Below are 23,624 nucleotides of genomic sequence, written 5' to 3'. Positions count from 1 at the left end.
ACATAATCTTCATCGTGCATGCGACCAGTCATTGGAAAGCCGACCTGTTCAAGTTTCGAGGCTCCCAAGTGACCTTAGGATTCCTAGAGCAATTTCTCACACTTAATGAACTGATTTTCTATGTTCCTGTTCAATAGTTAAAAGCATTCTCCGAAAAGAGTTGTTTACAGTAGATTTGAGCGAACCACTGACCACAGGGAATTTGAAGTACACGAGAAACTATGCACTAGCATAATTACAGAGAGATATGATGAACATCGAAGCCTATGTCGCTTTCGTCGCACTTTGTCTAGATAAAGGACAGAGCGTAAAGTATGGAGAATTTGAAGGGTGTGTCAGTGCTGTAATGGACTCTACACCGATGTGCTAAAGCAGCAAGACCACCTATTTAATAGCGTGTCGATCCGGTTTTCCAACTAGGTACAGCAGCGATTCTTCTTGGCATGGATTCTACAAGTTCTTGATAGGTTTCGAGAAGTATGTGGCACCAGACGTCTAGTCACAAATCACTAAATTCCGGCAAATTACGAGACGTTGATCTGTGGGCACGCAGCTGGAACCCGATATGTGTTCCAGTGGGTACAGACCAGGGGATCTGCTGGCTAAGACATCAACGTGAGTTCACTATCACGCTCCTCAAACCACTGCAGCACGGTTCTGTCTTTGTGTCGCTGATGCGTAGTTATCCTGCTAGAAGAGGTCATCTTCGTCAGAGAAGACTTTAACCATGAACGGATGCAGGTGATCCTTCATAATCTTCACGTAGTTCAGTGCTACCATGATGCCTTCGATTAACACCATAGATCCCATGGAAGCCCAACTCAATGTACCCCATAGCATAATTCTGTCCGTTTCGGCCTACATCTGTGGCGTGGTACATATTTTGGGCATCCATTCGCCTGGATGACGGCGCGTAAGGACCCAGCCATCGACTTGCTGTAACAAGAAATGGCATTTATTCGACGGGCAACACGTTTCTATTGATCGACTGTGAAACGTCAGCGATGCAGTGCTTACTGCAATCGTAACTAACGCTATTGTTGGGTCAAGACAGGAACACGTAGGGGTCGTGTGATGTGGAGCTCCATGTTCAAAAATGGCCTTTGAACGCTGTGCTCCGAAGCACTTGGGCCAGCACCAGCTTTGACGTCAGATCTGCCACAGAGCGCTAGCTACCCTAGATAACACAGTGAGGGTCCTCCGAACTCTACGTTTATGATGAGACTTAGACGCCCAGTACCACACGGCCTGTCCGTTATTCCACCATTTTTAAACTACTTTCCATAGATGCTCACGACAGTAGTAACCAAACAGCCGACCAAATTCGCAGTTTCAGAGATTCTCGTGTCCAGCCGTAGCGCCACAGCAACGTGGCATTTGTCAAACCCGATCATATCAGTGGATTTCTCCATTTGCGGCTCGTATCTTCGATATAATGACTGACCATTCGTCTTTCTTCCACTTACAATCTTTCCTTACTGCGTCACGTGCGCGCAACAATATCGAGTACCGTTCAACCCCGCTGTGGGCAGTGGTCATCAGTCTACATGGAAGGCCAAGGTTGTACGGTGACTAATTTTTTAAATCTACAACTACATGGATACTGTGCAAATCACATTTAAGTGCCTGGCAGAGGGGTCATCGAACCACCTTCACAATTCTCTTTATTCCAATCTCGTATAGCGCGCGGAAAGAATGAACACCTGTATCTTTCCGTACGAGCTCTAATTTCCCTTATTTTATCTTGGTGATCGTTCCTCCCTATGTAGGTCGGTGTCAGCAAAATATTTTCACATTCGGACGAGAAAGTTTGTGATTGGGATTTCGTGAGAAGATTCCGTCGCAACGAAAACACCTTTCTTTTAAAGATGTCCAGCCACAATCCTGTATCATTTCTGTGACACTCTCTCCCATATTTCGCGATAATACAAAATGTGCTGCCTTTCTTTGAACTTTTTCGATGTACTCCGTCAGTCCTAGCTGGTAAGGATCCAACACCGCGCAGGAGTATTTTAAAAGAGGTCGGACAGGTGTAGTGTAGGTAGTCTCCTTAGTACGTCTGTTACATTCTTTATGTGTCTTGCCAAAAAAACACAGTATTTGTTTAGCGTTCCCCACAACATTTTACGTGCGTTTCTTCCAATTTAAGTTGTTCGTTATGATGCCTTCAGATGTGTACATCATCAACTTGATCAAGGTTAAGGAAAACACATCCAGTATCTCGTTCATTAGACAACGCAAAACTGGTTTTTTTACGAAAAAATGGGCCCTTACATCTTAAGTGACTTCATGTCACACTAGTTGCAATGCTGAGAAATCAAGACCCTCTCTGTGATCTCTTGGGACTCCCGAAATATGTATATAAAGCTATCTAATCAAGAAAGAAGGAAAATATCAGATCATAAAAGCGGGGGAGTTTACAGTGGCTCTGGTAAAATTTTGCCTGTGGCAGAAGTATTCGTTCGGCAAGGTAGTACAGAAGGAGATCGTGTCGGTGAGTCTGGAGCTAACTACTTGATCTGGCGAATTTACTTCATTCGCCGTCGTGGTTGCAGATTTTTGGCGATTCACAGCCCACGGTCTATGGTTCGTTTTTCAGTTGGATGCTCTGGACGACGTCTCTTGCGGTGATATTAGCATGTAAATGAAACCGTAGCAACATACCTCTTTAGTGGAAACAGTACCTGAACATGACGAACAACAAGCATTGTGTTCTGTGTAAAACAATAATGAGGTTAAGCTCGAGAATGAGGGAAGCAATTATCAGTCCGGGGAAACCTCATGCGAAATACTTCTCATGTGTCGGGTTCTGGACCTTTACCTGAGAACAGACAAAATTTTGATCTTCGGAAAGCGTTCACCAATAAAAGAAGCCTGACCGTGAACTCGAACAGTTGGCTAACAAACTTTAAAAGAAATAAAAGTTCATATGTAAAATTGGAATTCCTGTTACTTCAATAGATGCCTATATAGCAATATACCAACTTCTCTCTTAATCTGCTATCCCTCCTGCAAGGCCGTCAAATGATTCAACATAGAGCTGCTAGTGTTTTAGGTATCGTCCTTGAATTAAAAAAAAAAAAAAAGAACGTGAAACACTGTCTCTAAACCAACCCGCCTTTATAGATATGAATATTCACTCGCCGTTTTCGCGCCGGGGAGATGTGGAGTTTCTGTATCGGATCCTCCCAGCCAATTAACGACGAGGGTCGATGTACCGACCAGCCTGGACGTGGTTTTTAGGCGGTTTCTCATATCTCAGCAGGTGAATATCGGGTTGGTAGTCAAGTCACAGCTCAGTTACACGAGTCGTAAACATTTAGCATACGTTCTCTCTCTTTCAGATGAATAACGCTACACATGAAACTTCCTGGGAGATTAAAACTGTGTGACGGACCGAGACTCGAAATCGGGACCTTTGTCTTTCGCGGGTAAGTGCTCTACCAACTGAGCTACCCTAGCACGACTCATGCCCCGTCCTCACAGCTTTAATTCCACCAGTACCTCGTATCCTAGGTAGGAGTGCTTGGGTAGCTCATTTGGTAGAGCACTTGCCCGCGAAAGGCAAAGGTCCTGAGTTCGAGTCTCGGTCCGGCACACAGTTTTAATCTGCCAGGAAGTTTCATATCAGTGCACACTCCACTGTAGAGTGAAAATTTCATTCTATAAAGACTACACATATTCAGTACCTGGGGCAGCGGGGTGAAGGAAAGATGGGCATCCGGCCACACCTTAAATCAACCACGCCGACCCTGCGTCGATGCAGGCCGAAGATAAAAGAAAATGAAGGAGGCAACTGCCTCAAAAGTCATGTAAAATGTCGGAATCCTTATTGGTATCAGAATTCTTGGCCTATAACGGAGTCTTCTTCATCAAATAAGGTGAATGTACAACGTGTTGATGGATACTCCGTTCACAGTATATTCATGTGATGGTATTGCACCACTTACTATTTATCCTCAAATTCGAAACTATGTTTGAGGCACCTCATCTTTTACATAGTCTGCAGTTTTCTGAACTGGACGCAGATAAAGGAACTGTAATGCAGAGAAAACCAGAAACCGTGGGCTTCGGTTCAATTGTGGCCTCTAACGAGATGTGTGATGGTGTTTCTTTATCCGCGAGATTCCCAGGTTTATTGCAGTGGGTCTGCAAATAGTACAAATAGCAAATGACACAACTCCTTTAAATAGAGCTGAAGGACCTCGTTGGTTCAAATGGCTCTGAGCAGTATGGGACTTAACGTCTGAGGTCATCAGTCCCCTAGAACTACTTAAACCTAAGTAACCTAAGGACATCACACACATCCATGCCCGAGGCAGGATTCGAACCTGCGACCGTGGCGGTTGCGCGGTTCCGGACTGAAGCCCTAGAACCGCTCGGCCACCGCGGCCGGCGAAGGACCTCGTATTCCAAAAAAGATCTACAATAAGCGTAAGAGTTATTTTGTTTTGTTTGTCAACTCTAATGCAGGTTGATGGCCCTTACCAAAACTGGGAAGTGCAGTACCGTAAGATGGTTCTCCGCCTTTCAGCATGTAACTGTTTCGGCTAGTGTAAAAGCATGGAGCAACAGCGGACTTTCTTTAAAAGAGACAGTAAAGAAAATTTATTTTAATATGGTGGTGACCCGCAGCCTGTAAATCTTTGGAAAAGCTATGACTCATCGGCAAGAACTGTTGACAAAAATGTCGTTAGTATACAACCAGTTTCGGTCAACAAACTACAATCAGGTGTGATGTTACATGTAGAACTCATTATATCGTGAATGAAATCAGTGACGTCCAAAAAAATTACAGATTTCATATCTTTTTGATGCCGTTGATTTTAAATCACCTTGTAAGTTGATGAAAAAATTGTGATGTCTGATGATGGTTTCTGGATCTAAACTGGTAGTATAATAAAGACATTCACCCGCTCTTGAGGGTAAAACGTAAACTTTACGAAAGAAAAACAATTAAACAGACTCGCAGTTTCTCTGTTCGTAGCTCTAGGTCCCGTATGAGGAGAACTGGCGTGAGGTAACGTAACTTTGCCCACAGAAAATACGTTCAGCTTCCTTGTTTACTTCTTTTCTCATCCTTGCGTAGACCGCGCATCAAAGGAAGTGACGCACGTTATCACATAACAGATAAACAGCTGCGTGGGCCCACCGTATTGCTTAAGCATTTTTTGTTGAAGTGTGTCCTCTTATTTTCACCACAATGTCCGAGTTACATCAGTGTTAGTCAAGTGAAGATCAAAAGTCAGTCAGTATTTTTCAATTGATTAACGCCTCTCACTATGCTGTCCACCTAATATTTATGACTCTTATAGCACCGTAGATTCCGGCTGCTCCGTGCAATTAATTTAGTCACGCAAAATAACTAATAGAGTTAACTCTTTCCTAAGGCATTTGATTCACACTATCATAGCTAACATTAGGCCTGGACATATTTAATGCGTAAGATCATTTAATGTTGAAGCCTGTGAATCGCTAGACCGCCTCTGAAGACATCGTGATCGTTGGGTGTTGAATCTGACCCATTACTATCTTTCTCCATCCAGAACTTCACAGTTCTTCCCGTGTCCATATACACTGCGATACCTCCCCATACCGTGTAGGACCTCCTTTTTGCCCTACGTAGCGCATCAACTCGACGTGACATAGACTCAACAAACTTTCGGAAGTCCTCTGCAAAAATACTGAGCCATTCTGCCCCTATACCTTCCCGTAATTGCGAAAGTGTTGCCGGTGCAGATTTTTGTGCACAAACGGATCCCTCGATTACGTCCCATAAATGTTCGATGGGATACATATCGGGCGATCTGAGTGGCCAAATCATTCGTTCGTATTGCCCAGAATGTTTTTGAAGTCAATCGCCCGATGATATGGTTCACTGTCATCCACAAAAACTCCATCGTTGTTTTGGAACATGACACCCGTGACCGGTTGCAAATCGTTTCCAAGTAGCAGTTGGACCAACGGGCCCAGACCATTACACGCAAGTACAACACACACCATTATGGTGCCACCAGCGGCCTGCATAGTGCCTTATTGACAGCTTGAGTGCATTGTTTCGTTTGATCTGCGCCACACACGTACCTTACCATCAGCACTTACCAACTGAAATCAGAACTCATCTGATCAGGCCACGGTTTTGCTATCGTCTAGGGTCACGAGCCCACCAGAGGCACTGCAGGCGATATCGTGCTTTTATCTAAGGCCTTGGCATATGTCGCTTGCTGCCATAGCCAATTAACACCAAATTTAGTTGTAGGTCCACGATGACTTCTGCGGTTATTTCACGCTGTGTTGCTCGTCTGTCGCCACTGACAACTCTGCGAAAACGCAGCTGCTTTCGGCCGTTAAGTGCTGGCCGTCAGCCACTGTGTTGTCAGTGGTGAGAGGTGACACCTGAAATTTGATATTCTCTACATACTCTAGACATTATGGGTCTCTGGACGTCGAATTCCCTAACGGGAATCGAATGTCCAGTGCATGTAGCTCCAACTGTCATTCCGCATTCAAAGTCTATTAATTCCCGTCGTGTGCCCAAAAACAGGCCGGAAACATATTTACATGAACCTCCTGAGAACAAATGACAGCTCCGCCAGTGCACTGCCCTTTCATACCTTGTGAATGCGACACTACCGCCATCTGCATATGTGCATATCACTATCACATCGCTTAGTGTATTTTGTTTCAATCTATCTCTCACTGGGTAAATAAAGAGAAGCCACGTAACGCGTACTTAGAATAGTATCCGGAGAGTCTTGGCAACATCTTCACCCTTTAAGTTTGGAGATCCACGTAGGGACGAAAAGAGAAACTGCCCTTCATTATCAGACTAGGTATGACTAGTAATTATTGGAAGTTCAACACTGTCTGAGGAATAGGTAGAACAAAGTTTTATCTTATAGAACACGTGTATGGCACCCACGATCAAAATACGTTGGACGAAATCTGTGGCATACTGATAACGAGTGCGGGATTTACCCATTATATATATATATATATATATATATATATATATATATATATATATATATATATATATATATATATATACAGGGTGGTCCATTGATCGTGACCGAGGCAAATATCTTACGAAATAAGCGTCAAACGAAAAAAAACTACAAAGAAAGGGGGAAACCAGATGGCGCTATGGTTGGCCCGGTAGATGGCGCTGCCATAGGTCAAAGTTTTTTAAAGTAGGAACCCCCATTTTTTATTACATATTCGTGTAGTGCGTAAAGAAATATGAATGTTTTACTTGGACCACTTTTTTCGCTTTGTGACAGATGACCCTGTAATAGTCACAAACATATGGCACACAATTTTAGGCGAACAGTTGGTAACGGGTAGGTTTTTTAAATTAAAATACAGAACATAGGTGCGTTTGAACACTTTATTTCGGTTATTACAATGTGATACATGTACTTTTGTGAACTTATCATTTCTGAGAACGCATGCTGTTACAGCGTGATTACCTGTAAATACCACATTAATGCAAGAAATACTCAAAATCATGTCCGTCAACCTCAATGCATTTGGCAATACGTGTAACGACATTCCTCTCAACAGCGAGTGGTTCGCCTTCCGTAATGTTCGCACATGCATTAACAATGCGCTGACTCATGTTGTCAGGCGTTGTCGGTGGATCACGACAGCAAATATCTTTCAACTTTCCCCACAGAAAGAAATCCGGGGACGTCAGATGCGGTGAACGTGCTGGCCATGGTATGGTGCTTCGACGACTAATCCACCTGTCATGAAATATGCTATTCAATACCGCTTCAACGGCACGCGAGCTATGTGCCGGACATCCATCATGTTGGACGTACATCGCCATTCTGTCATGCAGTAAAACATCTTGTAGTAACATCGGTAGAACATTACGTAGCAATCAGCATACATTGCACCATTGAGATTGCCATCGATAAAATGGGGACCAATAGTAATAGACCCGTAATGTCTCACCATACATTAACCCGCCAAGGTCGCTGATGTTCCACTTGTCGCAGCCATCGTGGTTTTTCCGTTGCCCAATAGGGCATGTTATGCCGGTTTACGTTACCGCTATTGATGAATGACGCTTCGTCGCTAAATAGAACGCATACAAAAAATCTGTCATCGGCCCGTAATTTCTCTTGTGCCCAGTGGCAGAACTGTACACGACGTTTAAAGTCGTCGCCATGCAGTTACTGCTGCTTAGGAATATGGTACGGGTGCAATCGATGTTGATGTAGCATCTCAACACCGACGTTTTTGAGATTCCCGATTCTCGCGCAATTTGTCTGCTACTGATGTGCGGATTAGCCGCGACAGCAGCTAAAACACCTACTTGGGCATCATCATTTGTTGCAGGGCGTGGTTGACGTTTCACATGTGGCTAACACTTCCTGTTTCCTTAAATAACGTAACTATCCAGCGAACGGTCCGGATCTTGGATGATGTCGTCCATGATACCGAGCAGCATACATAGCACATGGCCGTTGGGCATTTTGATCACAATAGCCATACATCAACAAGATATCGACCATTCCCGCAATTGGTAAACGGTCCATTTTAAGACGGGTAATGTATCACGATGCAAATACCGTCCGTACTGGCGGAATGTTACGTGATACCACGTACTTATACGTTTATGACTATTACAGCGCCATCTATCACAAAGCGAAAAAAGTGGTCCAACTGAAACATTCATATTTCTTTACGTACTACACGAATATGTAATAAAAAAAAATGGGTGTTCCTATTTAAGAAAACGCAGTTGATATCCCTTTGACCTACGGCAGCGCCATCTAGCGGGCCAACCATAGCGCCATCTGGTTTCCCCCTTAAAGCTAGACGAGTTTCGTTCTTTGTAGTTTTTTCGTTTGATGTTTATTTCGTCAGATATTTGGCCCGGTCACTATCAATGGACCACCCTGTACATGTATCAGATACCTCGTTAGTATCGTGTTGTCTCTACCGTCCTTAAAATGATCGCGAATACGTCTTCGTCCACTGCAAGAGGAGCCACAAATGGAGCTGTCATACAAAAATGACTATACCTTTATTGTTACGCTTCTGTTATTATCTCTTGTTAGTTACCTATCATATTCCGTTTCCACTTTTGTCTAGAACTTTTTTTTATTCTTGTATTTTTTTCTATAAACAGAGCCATATTTTTCATTCAATTCGTGTAAATAACAATACATAATTCATTCGTCAAAATCATTAATTCATGCTTTTGCTTTGCTTTCAGACTGTTGAATTCGTTTCTGCATGACTCGTCAAATGTAAGAAGTTTGCTTTGGACTGACACAGGCTACATTGTGGTAAGTACCGAAACTCAAGTGGCTTAGTACCAGTATTCCACCTTGCCTTACATTATTCGTGCTGCCAGAGAAATAAAAATTGAGCTGTCTGCCTAAGTTATTTTATGAATATTTCATCTGCAGAAAGAAGAAATTTTTGAGGAAGTAGTATTTAGGAGGGATTCTCCGTGTTTCTTGTTTCCCGATAAACTTCTAAGTCCCCAGCTCATTTTCCTGCGCCTGAGGCAAACAGGTGTTCCAGTTTCAGTGTCGATCCAAACCACACACATTTTTGTCAGTTATATAGAACGAGGACTTTATCGACGGTATGCATAAAACCTACTTTCTATTCAAACTGCACCAAATCGTATGAAGTCCTCGACCTTCAGATGGCTGTCGCACCATTGTCAAGAATTTTTTTTATTTTTATTTATTCACTTATTTATTTTCTCACCAAGCAGCACATTCTGAACTTCCGTTTCCCGTACATGCGTAATTTCAGCCTAGGACGGCACTAGGCAAATCCTATCTTTGATGGAAGCTAGAGATGTTACGAGCACGAGCAGACTGAACGACCATCCCTGTTTCCCTACTTCATCGAGCGTTGGTTTTCTGTTTCAGTCCGACTTCCAAAGTCTGCCTTTCTCCGTACTATATACCTCAGACCTCTGTTAAAACTTCTGCTGTAATCGAATCTGTTCATCTCTTACTACCTGACTACCGGTCGTTATTCCAGTTTTCTATTAGTCTGAATCCTACTTCCCCTCTCTCTGTACATCTCCTTCTTCATCCAACCTCTCATCACCACACCTACCCACACCCCCAGCCTCTCTCTGTCAATCTCCTCCTCCTCCTGCTCTTCTCTCTGGCGATTACATCCTACCCCTTTGCCCATTTGCTCTTCCCACCTCTGTCTATCTCCGGCTCCCCCCTCAAATTCATCACCTCCTCCTCCCTCTCTTAGTCCATTTCCTCGCCCCCTCTATCTCCCCCTCTCTCAGTCAACTCCTCCCCCCTCTCTCCCTCTTTTCTGTTTTTGGCCATCTCCTCCTCTTCCCACCCTATGGCCATGTCCTGCTCCACTGGTCCTGTTCCTCCTCTTTTCTTTCTCTATCCATCTCTTCCTCTCCCATTTCTCAGTCCATGTCCCCCTCCCCCCCTCTCCATCCATTTCCTCGTTCCCCATATCTGTGTCCATCTCCACGTTCCCATTCGCTATCTGTCATGTACTACTCCCCCCTTCTCCCTCCACGATATCACATCCACCCCAATAGAAGGCTGGAGGTTCTTACCCCACAGTGTTTCTCTCTATATCGTAACTATTATGTGTACCAAATTTGGTTCAAATGGCTCTAAGCACTGTTGGACTTAACATCTGAGGTCATCAGTCCCCTACTTAAACTAACTAACCTAAGGACATCACACACATCCATGTCCGAAGCAGGATTCAAACCTGCGACCGTAGCAGCAACGCTGTTCCGGACTGAAGCGCCTAGAACCGTTCGGCCACAGCGGCCGGCACCAGGGATTTAGGATGAGCTTTTTACCAATAACGTTTCCCACATAAGCACATGTCAAATATATTGTACATCCACTGATATATGTGGCTAATGTCTGCGTAAAGTGTTATGACTAGAGTTAGTTGTAAAGAAGTAATAAATTGAAATGTCTTGCATTATGCGGCATTTTTTCAAGTGTCTCATTGTTTATGACATCATATATCCTGAAAAATGTGTCATATACATACAAACACGTACATCCAGTTTTATAATATGTTTAGATACTTAAATCGCAACCTTGCATGAGCGAATTTATCGCCTTTCTAATTGTTATTTCATGCCCATTCTCCAGTCAATGGTATACAATGGTTGAGTTATTTTATATGACTCATATATTCAGCACAGAACTTAGGGAAGGTAGGAGTAGTTTATATTCGTAGGTAATGGTTGGTTGGTTGGTTTGGGGAAGGAGACCAGACAGCGAGGTCATCGGTCTCATCGGATTAGGGAAGGATGGGGAAGGAAGTCGGCCGTGCCCTTTGAAAGGAACCATCCCGGCATTTGCCTGGAGCGATTGAGGGAAATCACGGAAAACCTAAATCAGGATGGCCGGACGCGGGATTGCGTAGGTAATGGCACAGCCACAGTGAATATTAATCACAACTGGCGTTGTGTATGTAATGGACTGTCATCAGTTGAATTGACCGGAACTCTGGTTTCAACCATTACTTCATGAGTATGCAGTCAGCCTATTCCGCCTAATAGTCGCAACGCAGTACAATAAATAAATAAATAAATAAATTAATTAATACATAAAATAAAAAAAGCAACTCGAATGGGCTGCTGTCCCTGATGACCTAATCATGAATGAGACATTAATGACCGATCTTAATTCCTTATATTTGTCCGCCGATTTTACCATGAAGCCTCAACATTATGTTTCTTACTTTAATCGTTACCCTTTATCACGAATCTAAGATATTCAATCTCGGAATAGAGATAATTGACGTTGGAAATCGTCTTAGGTCCATGTAATGGCTAGATTCAGTGGTTTTTTTGGGTATACATTGAATTTTAAAAAGTATTTCTTGACTGATTAACTAAACACCAATTCTGATATACACTGATGAGCCAAATGAACTGGTACACCTGCCTCATATCGTGCAGGGCCCTTCGAGCACGCAGAAGTGCCGCAACAAGACATGACATGGACTGGAATAATGTCTGAAGTAGTGCTGGAGGGAACTAACACCATGAATCCAGCAGGGCTTTCCATAAATCCGTAAGAGAAAGAGGGGGTGGAGATATCTTCTGAAAAGCACATTGAAAGACAACTCAAATGTGCTCAATAATGCTCATGTCTCGACAGTTTGGTGGCCAATGGAAGTGTGTAAGCTCAGTAAGCTCAGAAGAGTGTTCCTGGACCCACTCTATAGGGATTCTGGAAGTGTGGGGTGTCGCACTGTCCTAGTGGATTTACCCACCTCCGTCGGAATACGCAATGGACATGAATGGATGGAGGTGATCAGACAGGATGCTTACGTACGTGTCACCTGTCAGAGTCGTGTCTAGACGTATCAGGGGCAACTGCACACGCTCCACACCGTTACACAGTCTGTACTAGCTTGAACAGTCTCCTGATGACACGCAGGGTTCATGGGTTCCTGAGGATATCTCCATACCCGTACACGCCCATCCGCTGGACACAATTTGAAGACTAGTCCGATCAGACAACGTGTTTCCACTCATCAACAGACCATCGTCGTTGACGGCCAGAGGCGTGGCGTAAAGCTTTGTGTCGTGCATTCATCAAGAGTACACGGGCGACACGGAAAACAGTGCAATCGTCGTGTTGCGGAAGGTGCCTTAAAGTCTGGGGAACGTTCTCTTGACGTTTCCTGTGTGATCTCATAATTCTGAAAGTTACAATGGACCATCACACGTGTGCATGCCAACCCCCACAAGCAGTTTGTTTTTCTCAGCCAGGATGACTTCTGCCAGCAGGCTAATGCAACGTGATACAAAGCTCGCTGTTTACTAGCGCAGTTCGAAGAGTACCGGATGAGTTTACCGTACGCCCCTGGCCACCAGACTCCCAGGATTTAAACTCAACCGAGAGTCTGTGTACCCAACCCCAGAGAGCTCTCCGTGCCGTGGACACTCAACCGAGAGACCTAGCGCAGCTGGCCACAGTGCTAAGGGTAGTCATGACTCCACACCCCTGTCGATACCTTGTAGAACCTCATTGACTCGCGGCGGTATGCGCAGCAGAAGGTGGTTATTCAGGCTTTTCACAGGTTCTTACTTTAATGTTACTTGACAGTGCACATTTTAGCATTTACCAGAAATGTTTGCTCTCTGACTTGATACACGAAAGAAATCGACACACCAACAGAAACCTTAACGTTATTCTTCACGTCATTGTGCTGTTTGACTTCTTTCCTCTCTTGTCAGTGTGCGAGGATGGGACTAATAGAAGCAACTTGATATTCGCTTACAGAAAACATGAATTTGAGTGGTATGAGTAACCTTACCCCCACCATCACTATCCTGTACTTTATTACTGTGTCAACACTCCTCGTGGCTTAGATATCTCTGAGTACTTTTCTAAGGAAAAATATAAATTCATTCGCTGACGCCACTTCCATAAAACACGAGTTAACGATCGGTAATATCTGATTGGAAGGATTGTGTCGTTTGCGTTTATGATGTAGGCTACACCTACCCCGTTCCCCTCATTCTACACACACTGCAGTTTTTTGAACACAACTTCGGTGTGCGTACTGCAGGACGGATTAGGAGTGGCCTCAACACCGCACGTTGCACAGTCGCGTTAACTGCGATTGCAGCGGTGGCCGAAAAGCCAGCTGGAAACTTCCGCACAAAACACGGACTCAGCTTGCCGGTCAGAAAGTAGCTATCGTGCGGAATGTCCGAATTTTAGCGTTTGGACATGTCTGTGTTCCAAGATTTCAAAAATAAAAGGCAAGCTATTCTTACCACTGCCCTGATTTACTAGTCTTACGGCCAATTATATGTGAAAATGCTAGATTCTTTCATTGCAAAAGTCTGCCTTCTCTTACTTGAAGGGAGATTATCATATTAAACCTTCAATAAGCAACTGTTGTAATATTGTAACGATCCGCTTCGAACGTGACGCATGAAAATATAAGCTTTGAGTATGATTGGTTCTATGCCTTTCAGGAGTTTCTGACTCTTAACCTCTACATCTCTCGTTAGTAAAATCAGCTTTCACTACCCAGCGTCTTATCTCAGACAACTGGGGGAAACTGTTTTGCATTTAGAGCCATATACATCGCCATGTTTCTCAATGAGAGTAATAAAATTGCTGTTGTAGGGCATTTTCGATGTTAATGCTATAATATGTATTTAAATTTGAGCACAAATTGTCTCAACCTACGACTTTTGCTCTAGGGGAGGCTTAAGTTACTCATTCTTTGTTTCTTGTGTACGATGTTGTCAGCAAAGTCAGGGCTCTAGTCGCTCTTAGATGTAAGGACGTTAATTCTCAAACTGACACCATTACTTGCAGTAAAGCATGAAAAAAGTATACTTTGATTTTTGGTTATACTATCATATTCATAGGTTAAAACTTCAAGCTATTTATTGAGAAAAGAGAGGTGTAGTATTGATAAACGGTTCTTGTGAGACAGATGTCTAAATGCCATTTCTTTTTGGAGAGACTCTGTACGTTTAACACCAAACGTTACACCAATTCAGTTTCCACAGAAAATGATACTGTAACTCTTAGTGAATGAAAATATGCAAACTAAACTAGTGCTTGTTTCAAATATAGCTGAACTACGGCCCTTCATAAATTCTAGGGTACACGTCTTCTAACTTAAATTATGATCTACCTGTAGTCACAAAACTTACTCAACGTTTCTTATATTTCATTTATGAGTACAGAAATTTTGTAGACTACAGGGTTGTAAGAGAAGTGATGAATTACGCGTCCTGAGTCTTGTAAAAGTTTAACGAAAATTCGTTCCCCAGGACCTGTCTGATGCTTAGCTACCCTGTCGGTGAGAGAAAGGATCCTACATTTAATTTGTGTACTGGTATTATCTGCGTAAAGAGCAAAATTTGCATCTTTTGACAATAGAAGTGGAAGATCAGGAAAGAACGTAGCGTCAAAATAGAATCCTTTGTATACAATATTAGAGCGTATACTAGAGGGTCTGTTGCTTTATGAACAATAAAAGGGTCTGTTGTTGTATGGACAATAAAAACAGATGCACACTGCTTTCTGTCACGCAGATGACGCTTTAAAGTTCATACTTTTGCGCGAGGATATCACAATTCACACACACAAAAGTCACGTCGAAGTCAAACATTATTCCAAACTATAATTATTTATGATTTACTGATTATAGTATACCATGTGTAGATATACATATAGGATATTTAATTGAAAGTTTCATTGGGAATCCAAATTATTGGCTACCGATAATACTTTTTAACAATTTTTTATAAATACTATTGTACATAATCTTGAAAATTCTTGAGAATGCTGGCAGTAATTAGATAACATAGTAAATCTATGCTACTGTTTTTATGACTTTTATGTGAAGTGGCTTGACAATAGTAGATTTAAATATGTCTGCGAAAAGACCGCTGTGAAAAGTATCTTAATGTATTAAATAGCCTAACTAAACGAGATTACATCATTTTAATAATTATTTCATCATAACGACACTGTGTGACCAAGAACGCGAAGCACCCCTGAAGGGGAGGAGCAAACGAACCAAAACCTTACGCGTTTGGAGGGCATGTGAGATTATTACAGCGATCATAAAAACCAAATTTACAAACCATTTGGCAGTGTAAGGCCACTTATCAGTAAGGCGTTGCATCCCCCTGGCATGGATGCACGCATCGATTTGGACGAAAATGTGTCAAAGCCGTTGCAGTCCATCGTAACTTGTGGAAGTACATTGTTCTCGCGGACGTGGGACAGCGTCGGATGACATAAATAAAGAAAGTGAATCACCACAGCCATATCATCAAAGAAATCTATTTCATCCGACTAGTTTCTGCTCAACACTTACGCCATTTTTAGTCTACTATAAACCAAAAGAGTACTTTTATTCATTCGCCCATATATCGTAGAATCCACATAATACTACTCGATGAGATTTCGGGATTGTAGCCAGATCATGTTGACTTCTTGCCACAATTTTTCGGCTGGCAATCGTCCAACCATATTCAGGTAAGGGTCCACCATTAAAGACTGTAAGTTCCCGGCGTCGACTTAATAGCAAAAACGCATGCGTTTCCATGCCAATTTTTGCTATTAAGTTGACACTGCGAACTTGCAGGCTCCAGTGACGGACACTCACCTGAAGACTGTTGGACGGTTGCCAGCCGAAATATAGTGGCAAGAAGTCAACGTGATACGACTGCAATCCCGAAAGCTCACCGCATATTCAGTATGCCGAGAAAACTTCAAGAATCACGTATAATACTATTTGTCGTGGATTGTACACACCAGAAATGTACGCTCTAAAAAGTGTTCGGGTGGCAACAAGTCGTAGAGTATGCACTTCTGATGTATACAATCCACTACAACAAGAATTATGGAGTAAGTGTTGCGCCGAAACTAGTTGTTTGAAATAAACGGCTACGGTGGTTCGTTTCCTTTATTTACTGTTGTAACAAGTCCTCGATATATCGGATAGTCGAAAAGGGGCGGAGTTTATACTCGTGAAGTAATAAGTGCTATCGTCAGGGGATGCCAAATTGATTACGTATTTTTAGATTTCCAGAAGGCTTTCGACACCGTTCCTCACAAGCGTCTTCTAACCAAACTGCGTGCCTACGGAGTATCACCTCAGTTGTGCGACTGGATTCGTGATTTCCTGTCAGAAAGGTCATAGTTCGTAGTAATAGACGGGAAGTCATCGAGTAAAACAGAAGTAATATGCGGCGTTCCCCAAGGAAGTATTATAGGCCCTCTATTGTTCCTGATCTATATTAACGACATAGGAGACAATCTGAGCAGCCGGTTTAGATTGTTTGCAGATGATGCAGTTATTTACCGTCTTCTAAGTCATCATATGATCAAAACGACTTGTAAAATGATTTAGATAACATATCTGTATGGTGCGAAAAGTGGCAATTGACCCTGAATAAGGAAAAGTGTGAAGTTATTCTAATGAGTACTGAAAGGAATCAGCTAAATTTCGATTATGCAATAAGTCACACAAATCTGAAGGCTGTAAATTCAACTAAATACTTAGGGATTACAATTACAAATAATCTAAATGGAACGATCACATTGATAATATTGTGGGTAGAGCAAACCAAAGACTGCGATTCATTGGCAGAACACTTAGAAGGTGCAACAAGTCTACTAAACAGACTGATTCCACCACGCTTGTCCGCCCTATTCTGGAGTACTGCTGTGCGGTGTGGGATCCGCATGAGGTGGGACTGACGGATGACAACGAAAAAGTACAAAGAAGGGCAGCTCGTTTTGTATTATCACGAAATAGGGGAGATAGTGTCACAGACATGATACGTGTATTGGAGAGGAAATCATCAAAACAAAGGCGTTTTTCGTTGCGACGGGATCTTCTCATGGAATTTCAATCACCAGTTTTCTCCTCCGATTGCGAAAACATTCTGTTGGCACCCACCTACAAAGGGAGAAGTGATCATCACGGTGCCCGCATCTCGTGGTCGTGCGGTAGCGTTCTCGCTTCCCACGCCCGGGTTCCCGGGTTCGATTCCCGGCGGGGTCAGGGATTTTCTCTGCCTCGTGATGGCTGGGTGTTGTGTGCTGTCCTTAGGTTAGTTAGGTTTAAGTAGTTCTAAGTTCTAGGGGACTGATGACCATAGATGTTAAGTCCCATAGTGCTCAGAGCCATTTTTTTGATCATCACGGCAAAATAAGAGAAAACAGGGCTCGCACAGAAAAATGTAAGTGCTCGTTTTTCCCTCGTGCCGTTCGAGAGTGGAACGGTACAGAGGCAGCTTGAAGGTGGTTCATTGAACCCTCTGCCAGGCACTTTATTGTGAATAGCAGAGTAATCACGTAGCTGTAGATGTAGACGTAGAGTTGACATCCGACAGGTCCCCACACATGTTCTATCGGCAACAGATTTGGGGATATCGGTGGCCACGGGAGTACGTCACCATCACGCGGAAAATTCACTCAGATACATGTCATGTAAATACGAGAGTTGTCCCGTTTAAAAATGTCAGCGGGATACTGTCGCATGAGAGATAACACACGAGGAGTCAGGTATCGTCCTGCTATCAGAGTTCCTGCAAACATTGTAAGCTGTGACGTGAAGTCATACGTGATGGCTACCATACCACGACGCCAGCAAAAAAATCACTGTATGTCCCCAAACCTAATAGTGGGAGCTGACCCCAGTTTGTCGCCGTACACCCCGACGATGGTCCGTACTTCAGAAGCGCAACTGATTGCTGAACGTAATGCGATGCTATTCATCAGCAGCCCAAGCTTCCCTATCAAGACACCGCTCTAAACGCGGGGATTTATGTAATGGTGTTAACGGCAACCCTTGTGTGGCACGGAAAATTCCTCGACCGTCTGCTACTAGGTCCCGACCAACGGTGCGGAAAGACAAAATACACTCCTGGAAATGGAAAAAAGAACACATTGACACCTGTGTGTCAGACCAACCATACTTGCTCCGGACACTGCGAGAGGGCTGTACAAGCAATGATCACACGCACGGCACAGCGGACACACCACGAACCGCGGTGTTGGCCGTCGAATGGCGCTAGCTGCGCAGCATTTGTGCACCGCCGCCGTCAGTGTCAGCCAGTTTGCCGTGGCATACGGAGCTCCATCGCAGTCTTAAACACTGGTAGCATGCCGTGACAGCGTGGACGTGAACCGTATGTGCAGTTGACGGACTTTGAGCGAGGGCGTATAGTGGGCATGCGGGAGGCCGGGTGGACGTACCGCCGCATTGCTCAAAACGTGGGGCGTGAGGTCTCCACGGTACATCGATGTTGTCGCCAGTGGTCGGCGGAAGGTGCACGTGCTCGTCGACCTGGGACCGGACCGCAGCGACGCACGGATGCACGCCAAGACCGTAGGATCCTACGCAGTGCCGTAGGGGACCGCACCGCCACTTCCCAGCAAATTAGGGACACTGTTGCTCCTGGGGTATCGGTGAGGTCCATTCGCAACCGTCTCCATGAAGCTTGGCTACGGTCCCGCACACCGTTAGGCCGTCTTCCGCTCACGCCCCAACATCGTGCAGCCCGCCTCCAGTGGTGTCGCGACAGGCGTGAATGGAGGGACGAATGGAGACGTGTCGTGTTCAGCGATGAGAGTCGCTTCTGCCTTGGTGCCAATGATGGTCGTATGCGTGTTTGGCGCCGTGCAGGTGAGCGCCACAATCAGGACTGCATACGACCGAGGCACACAGAGCCAACACCTGGCATCATGGTGTGGGGAGCGATCTCCTACACTGGCCGTACACCACTGGTGATCATCGAGGGGACACTGAATAGTGCACGGTACATCCAAACCGTCATCGAACCCATCGTTCTACCATTCCTAGACCGGCAAGGGAACTTGCTGTTCCAACAGGACAATGCACGTCCGCATGTATCCCGTGCCACCCAACGTGCTCTAGAAGGTGTAAGTCAACTACCCTGGCCAGCAAGATCTCCGGATCTGTCCCCCATTGAGCATGTTTGGGACTGGATGAAGCGTCGTCTCACGCGGTCTGCACGTCCAGCACGAACGCTGGTCCAACTGAGGCGCCAGGTGGAAATGGCATGGCAAGCCGTTCCACAGGACTACATCCAGCATCTCTACGATCGTCTCCATGGGAGAATAGCAGCCTGCATTGCTGCGAAAGGTGGATATACACTGTACTAGTGCCGACATTGTGCATGCTCAGTTGCCTGTGTCTATGTGCCTGTGGTTCTGTCAGTGTGATCATGTGATGTATCTGACCCCAGGAATGTGTCAATAAAGTTTCCCCTTCCTGGGACAATGAATTCACGGTGTTCTTATTTCAATTTCCAGGAGTGTATGTTGCAGGGAGTCCAGTATTTGCTCTCGAATAGCAGGTGCAGATGTGCTTGTTATGCAATACGGCGATGTAGTAGCCGATTGCAAGCGTGACAACGAGTGTATTTGCCGCCACGTTATCATGCAGTCCAACATCGGTCGACTGTCACATCTGAATGCTCCAGAAATCTGAATATTGCACGATTCGATCAGCCAGTCATACGATGATCCTCAGTGAGGCCCATTCCCAACTGTGTCAGGTGTTGATGACGCCGCCTCATATGAATACGCTGTATTGCATGTCCCTACGATGATCACTCAACATCTGACGCTATTCACGCCACTTACGTACCCTGCCCTCCCAGACCTGATAACAACCCTAAACACGAATAGGACTAATGCAATCCATGTGTCACCGAGAATTACAAAATCCAGTAATTTACATAGCAGCCGATGGTATGTACATGTACGAAGTTACATTTCCATCCGCCGATGTCTTCCGAGGGCCTCATTTTAAATTTTTTTTGTCAGGTGGTGCATATATTTTGAAGATCGTATTTTTAAGACCTATATTTTATGAAACTCGTTTTAGATTGTTTTCTTGGGAACTGTAGGCTATCGTCTAGGGGAATATTCAGACTTTTATTACTCACCACCGGCACGAAAAAATATGATAAGCGAAATGTTTCTGCTATCGTTAATCAGTCCATTATTTATATATACTGGATGCCTCAGGAGGAGCAGTAGATATTTTAGGAATTGGTAGTAGCCTATAGAATAATTCAAATAAAGCAGTCCGTATGGCATGTCCCCAATTTTTATTGCTGCAGGAATACAGCTGGTTACAGAGATTAGTTTTCCCTTGGCGTGTTAGCACTTCGGTTGCTATCGGTTTATTTACAAACTGTTTTAAGTTGTGAAGTTGTTGCATGAGTTTATATAATTGATTTATTCGACAGTAATTGTGATTAGTTGTCCAATTCTACGGTATGCCGCACGTATTTACAAGTGCTGAGAATGGCAGTATGGTATCCGTGTACTGTTTTATACGCTGCTGCTACTTGTAGAAATTACGTTGGACGAGTTTCTGACCGCAGAGTACCAGATTCAAGAGTGTTTACCCATGTTTTTACTGAACAGCGTGAGACTGGCGCAGTGCCCAGCAGTAAATTTCATCTGAACATGCAGATTAACAGAGTGTGGAGCAGAAGACATTATTCAGTTTGTAGAGCGTAGTCCTTGAAGAACCACGTGCAGAATTTCTACACGTTTCAGTATTTCACATTACAAGAACAGGGTAGATAGTACGTATGCACGCCCTATTTCCACATCACTTACAGCGGATGCAGTACTGAAGGTAGGCGATTGGAAGTCTGTCGTTGACAAATTCAAAATCCTCAAGTAATTCTATTAAAACTGGTTACTGATGGTGATACTTTCACTCGAGACGGTATTAAAACCGCTCGTAACTCACATCGGCGGCCTGACGAAAACCAACGTGCCTTTGTGGGGACATAATCAAGAAGACTGGAAACGTGTGGTGAGCTACGAAAGGCAATAAGTTGAGTGGGCCTGTTGCGTTTTCCCATAGTCTTGCGGCGTCCCTTTATCTAGGCTTTCTTGAAACAGAATTTCCGGCATTATTGGAAAAGGCTCCTTTGGCTATAAGGATTGGTATATTTTTTCAGCATATCGGGTCGCGCCTACACATTCTCAGTCGTCAGGTGCCTCATTATCTAAACCCAACGTTACCCAGAAGATCGATCGGCAGACTTCGTCACTTTTCTTGATCACCAAGGATCTGGACCTTACTGCTTAGCTCTTTGCTTGTGGGGATGGCTGTAAGGTGGTGTGTGAAAAAGAATAAACACAAGAGACGAATTGATGGTTGAGATCATGTAAATCCCTGTTCTCTTAAGAAAAGAAGAAATGAAAAAGAAATAATGCCAAGATGTCCTGATAAGAAGTGCTTTCAAGAGAATTTGAAACTGCATTGTTGTCGGAGGTGGGGTTCATGAAAACTGACTTAGCTCTTAATCTTTTGCGTTCGTTAACACTTTCTATAAGTATTTACTTATATTACAGTTCAACACCTCTGTCAGGAATAAAATTTGGACACAACTGAAGTGGGACTTTTTATTCCAATAAATCTACTGTACCACCTGATCAGGTATTTAATATCCTCCCGAAGCAACCAGTAGAGATATTTTCTCATTTTATTGTATCGTTATGCACCCATATCTTACTATAGTACCAACAGTACTTTCTTGTTGGTGGAGGCGTTTATTTTTTCTTGTAAATAATTTCTGAAGACCTGATGACTTCGCTGAGAATTTAAAATACCAGGTAGAATGTAATTTAACCCTTTTATGAAATGTTTCCCTTGATATTAAGTAAAGTCTTTCCTTAGTATCGCATAAATTCTGCATCCTTTGTAACTCAAGGTTTAGTAGCATTTACTTACACAATGAAATGTATTCGCCAACAGGTGAAAAGTAAATTGCATTACCTAATATATTTTTCATTAACACTACTGGCGTTGTGTACATATTTGCAGGTTGTATTCCGCAAATAGTTCTCGAATCCCCAATTCAGGTTTTATTTATTACCCTTGTAGTTCTTCACTTGCTATTATTTATGAAATGCATTATAAAATTAGGGGTCGTCAGTTGAGTATAATAATCTGAGACAGAATTAACCATCGGATTTGCACTACGCAGTCTCGATGTGCCTTTAAAAGTTTCATCAGTAGCGTTTCTGCTGGTTCGCATAACTCTCGTAGCAAATTTTATGAGTGAAGTTCGAATTTATGAAATGACAGTGATCCAAACAAATCCGCAGCTCGTGGTCGTGCGGTAGCGTTCTCGCTTCCCGCGCCCGGGTTCCCGGGTTCGATTCCCGGCGGGGTAGGTATTTTCTCTGCCTCGTGATGACTGGGTGTTGTGTGATGTCCTTAGGTTGGTTAGGTTTAAGTAGTTCTAAGTTCTAGGGGACTGATGGGACTGGGGACTCAAGTGCTCAGAGCCATTTGAACCTTTTTTTATTCAAACCATCGAACCCTTTGGTGCAATAGACATATGACTGCGTGAAAACGGTTGTTCTCAGTCGAGTCAGTGTATTAAAGGACGGAGACGAGCAGTAAGTATTCTACAGTCAATGATGAAACCATACAACAGTTTGAATAGGACCTTGCATAGAGCACCTCAGATACTAATGACCATCTGATTGTTGACAGAAAGTTTAGTTGGAATATTATTGAATTGGTGTGTAAAAATGCGGTGATATTAATTCATCAATCACCCAATTTCTTTACGAGTTATATCCTCATCAGAGACTATATTATGCCATAATGGCAACAATTGCGCTGTTACTTATCTTCAACCAACGTTTATTGGTAGATGTGAACAGCTGTAGGGTGTGACCAGCGGACTATTTACTGTGGGGCTGCGTGTATTCATAAGTTATGGACCTGTGTATCTCAGCGAAATCTAGCAATTCAGTGATTGTTTCAGGAAGGTCTACTACAACCAAAAGTCCTTTCTTAATAAATGTTCTTCCTGTATAAATATTTAAGAAGAAGACTACTGCGCTATGTTACTGTAACAGTATGTCGTTAAGTGTTATATGTAGATATGCCGCTGCTACTTTGAAGTTTAAATGTTTAAAAATAAATAAATAAAATTTACGACTCCTCCTAGTGTAAATTAGACTCTTCTCGTTCACTTTATCAGCTTTCAAACTTCATGAATATAGCTATCATGCATCCTTCTAATTTGTGATGTAGCTATGAAAATTTCCATGTGTGCCAGTGTA

General features: G+C 43.5%; 1 protein-coding gene across 7 annotated transcripts in view; it reads left to right on the top strand.

Annotated features, from left to right (window-relative positions):
- Nucleotides 1-23,624, top strand: part of LOC126247424 (parathyroid hormone/parathyroid hormone-related peptide receptor-like) — an 841,770-nt gene that overhangs the window by 654,090 nt on the left and 164,056 nt on the right. For all 7 annotated transcript variants that reach the window (XM_049948480.1, XM_049948483.1, XM_049948486.1 and 4 more), the window contains one exon: nucleotides 9,233-9,305. The gene's annotated coding sequence lies outside the window, so the exon portion shown is untranslated. The remainder of the gene's footprint in view (nucleotides 1-9,232; nucleotides 9,306-23,624) is intronic.

Source organism: Schistocerca nitens, chromosome 1 (assembly GCF_023898315.1).
Source record: "Schistocerca nitens isolate TAMUIC-IGC-003100 chromosome 1, iqSchNite1.1, whole genome shotgun sequence".
Classification (NCBI taxonomy): domain Eukaryota; kingdom Metazoa; phylum Arthropoda; class Insecta; order Orthoptera; family Acrididae; genus Schistocerca; species Schistocerca nitens.
Note: the sequence above shows the minus strand (reverse complement) of the source record. Positions and strands in the feature narration are given on the sequence as shown.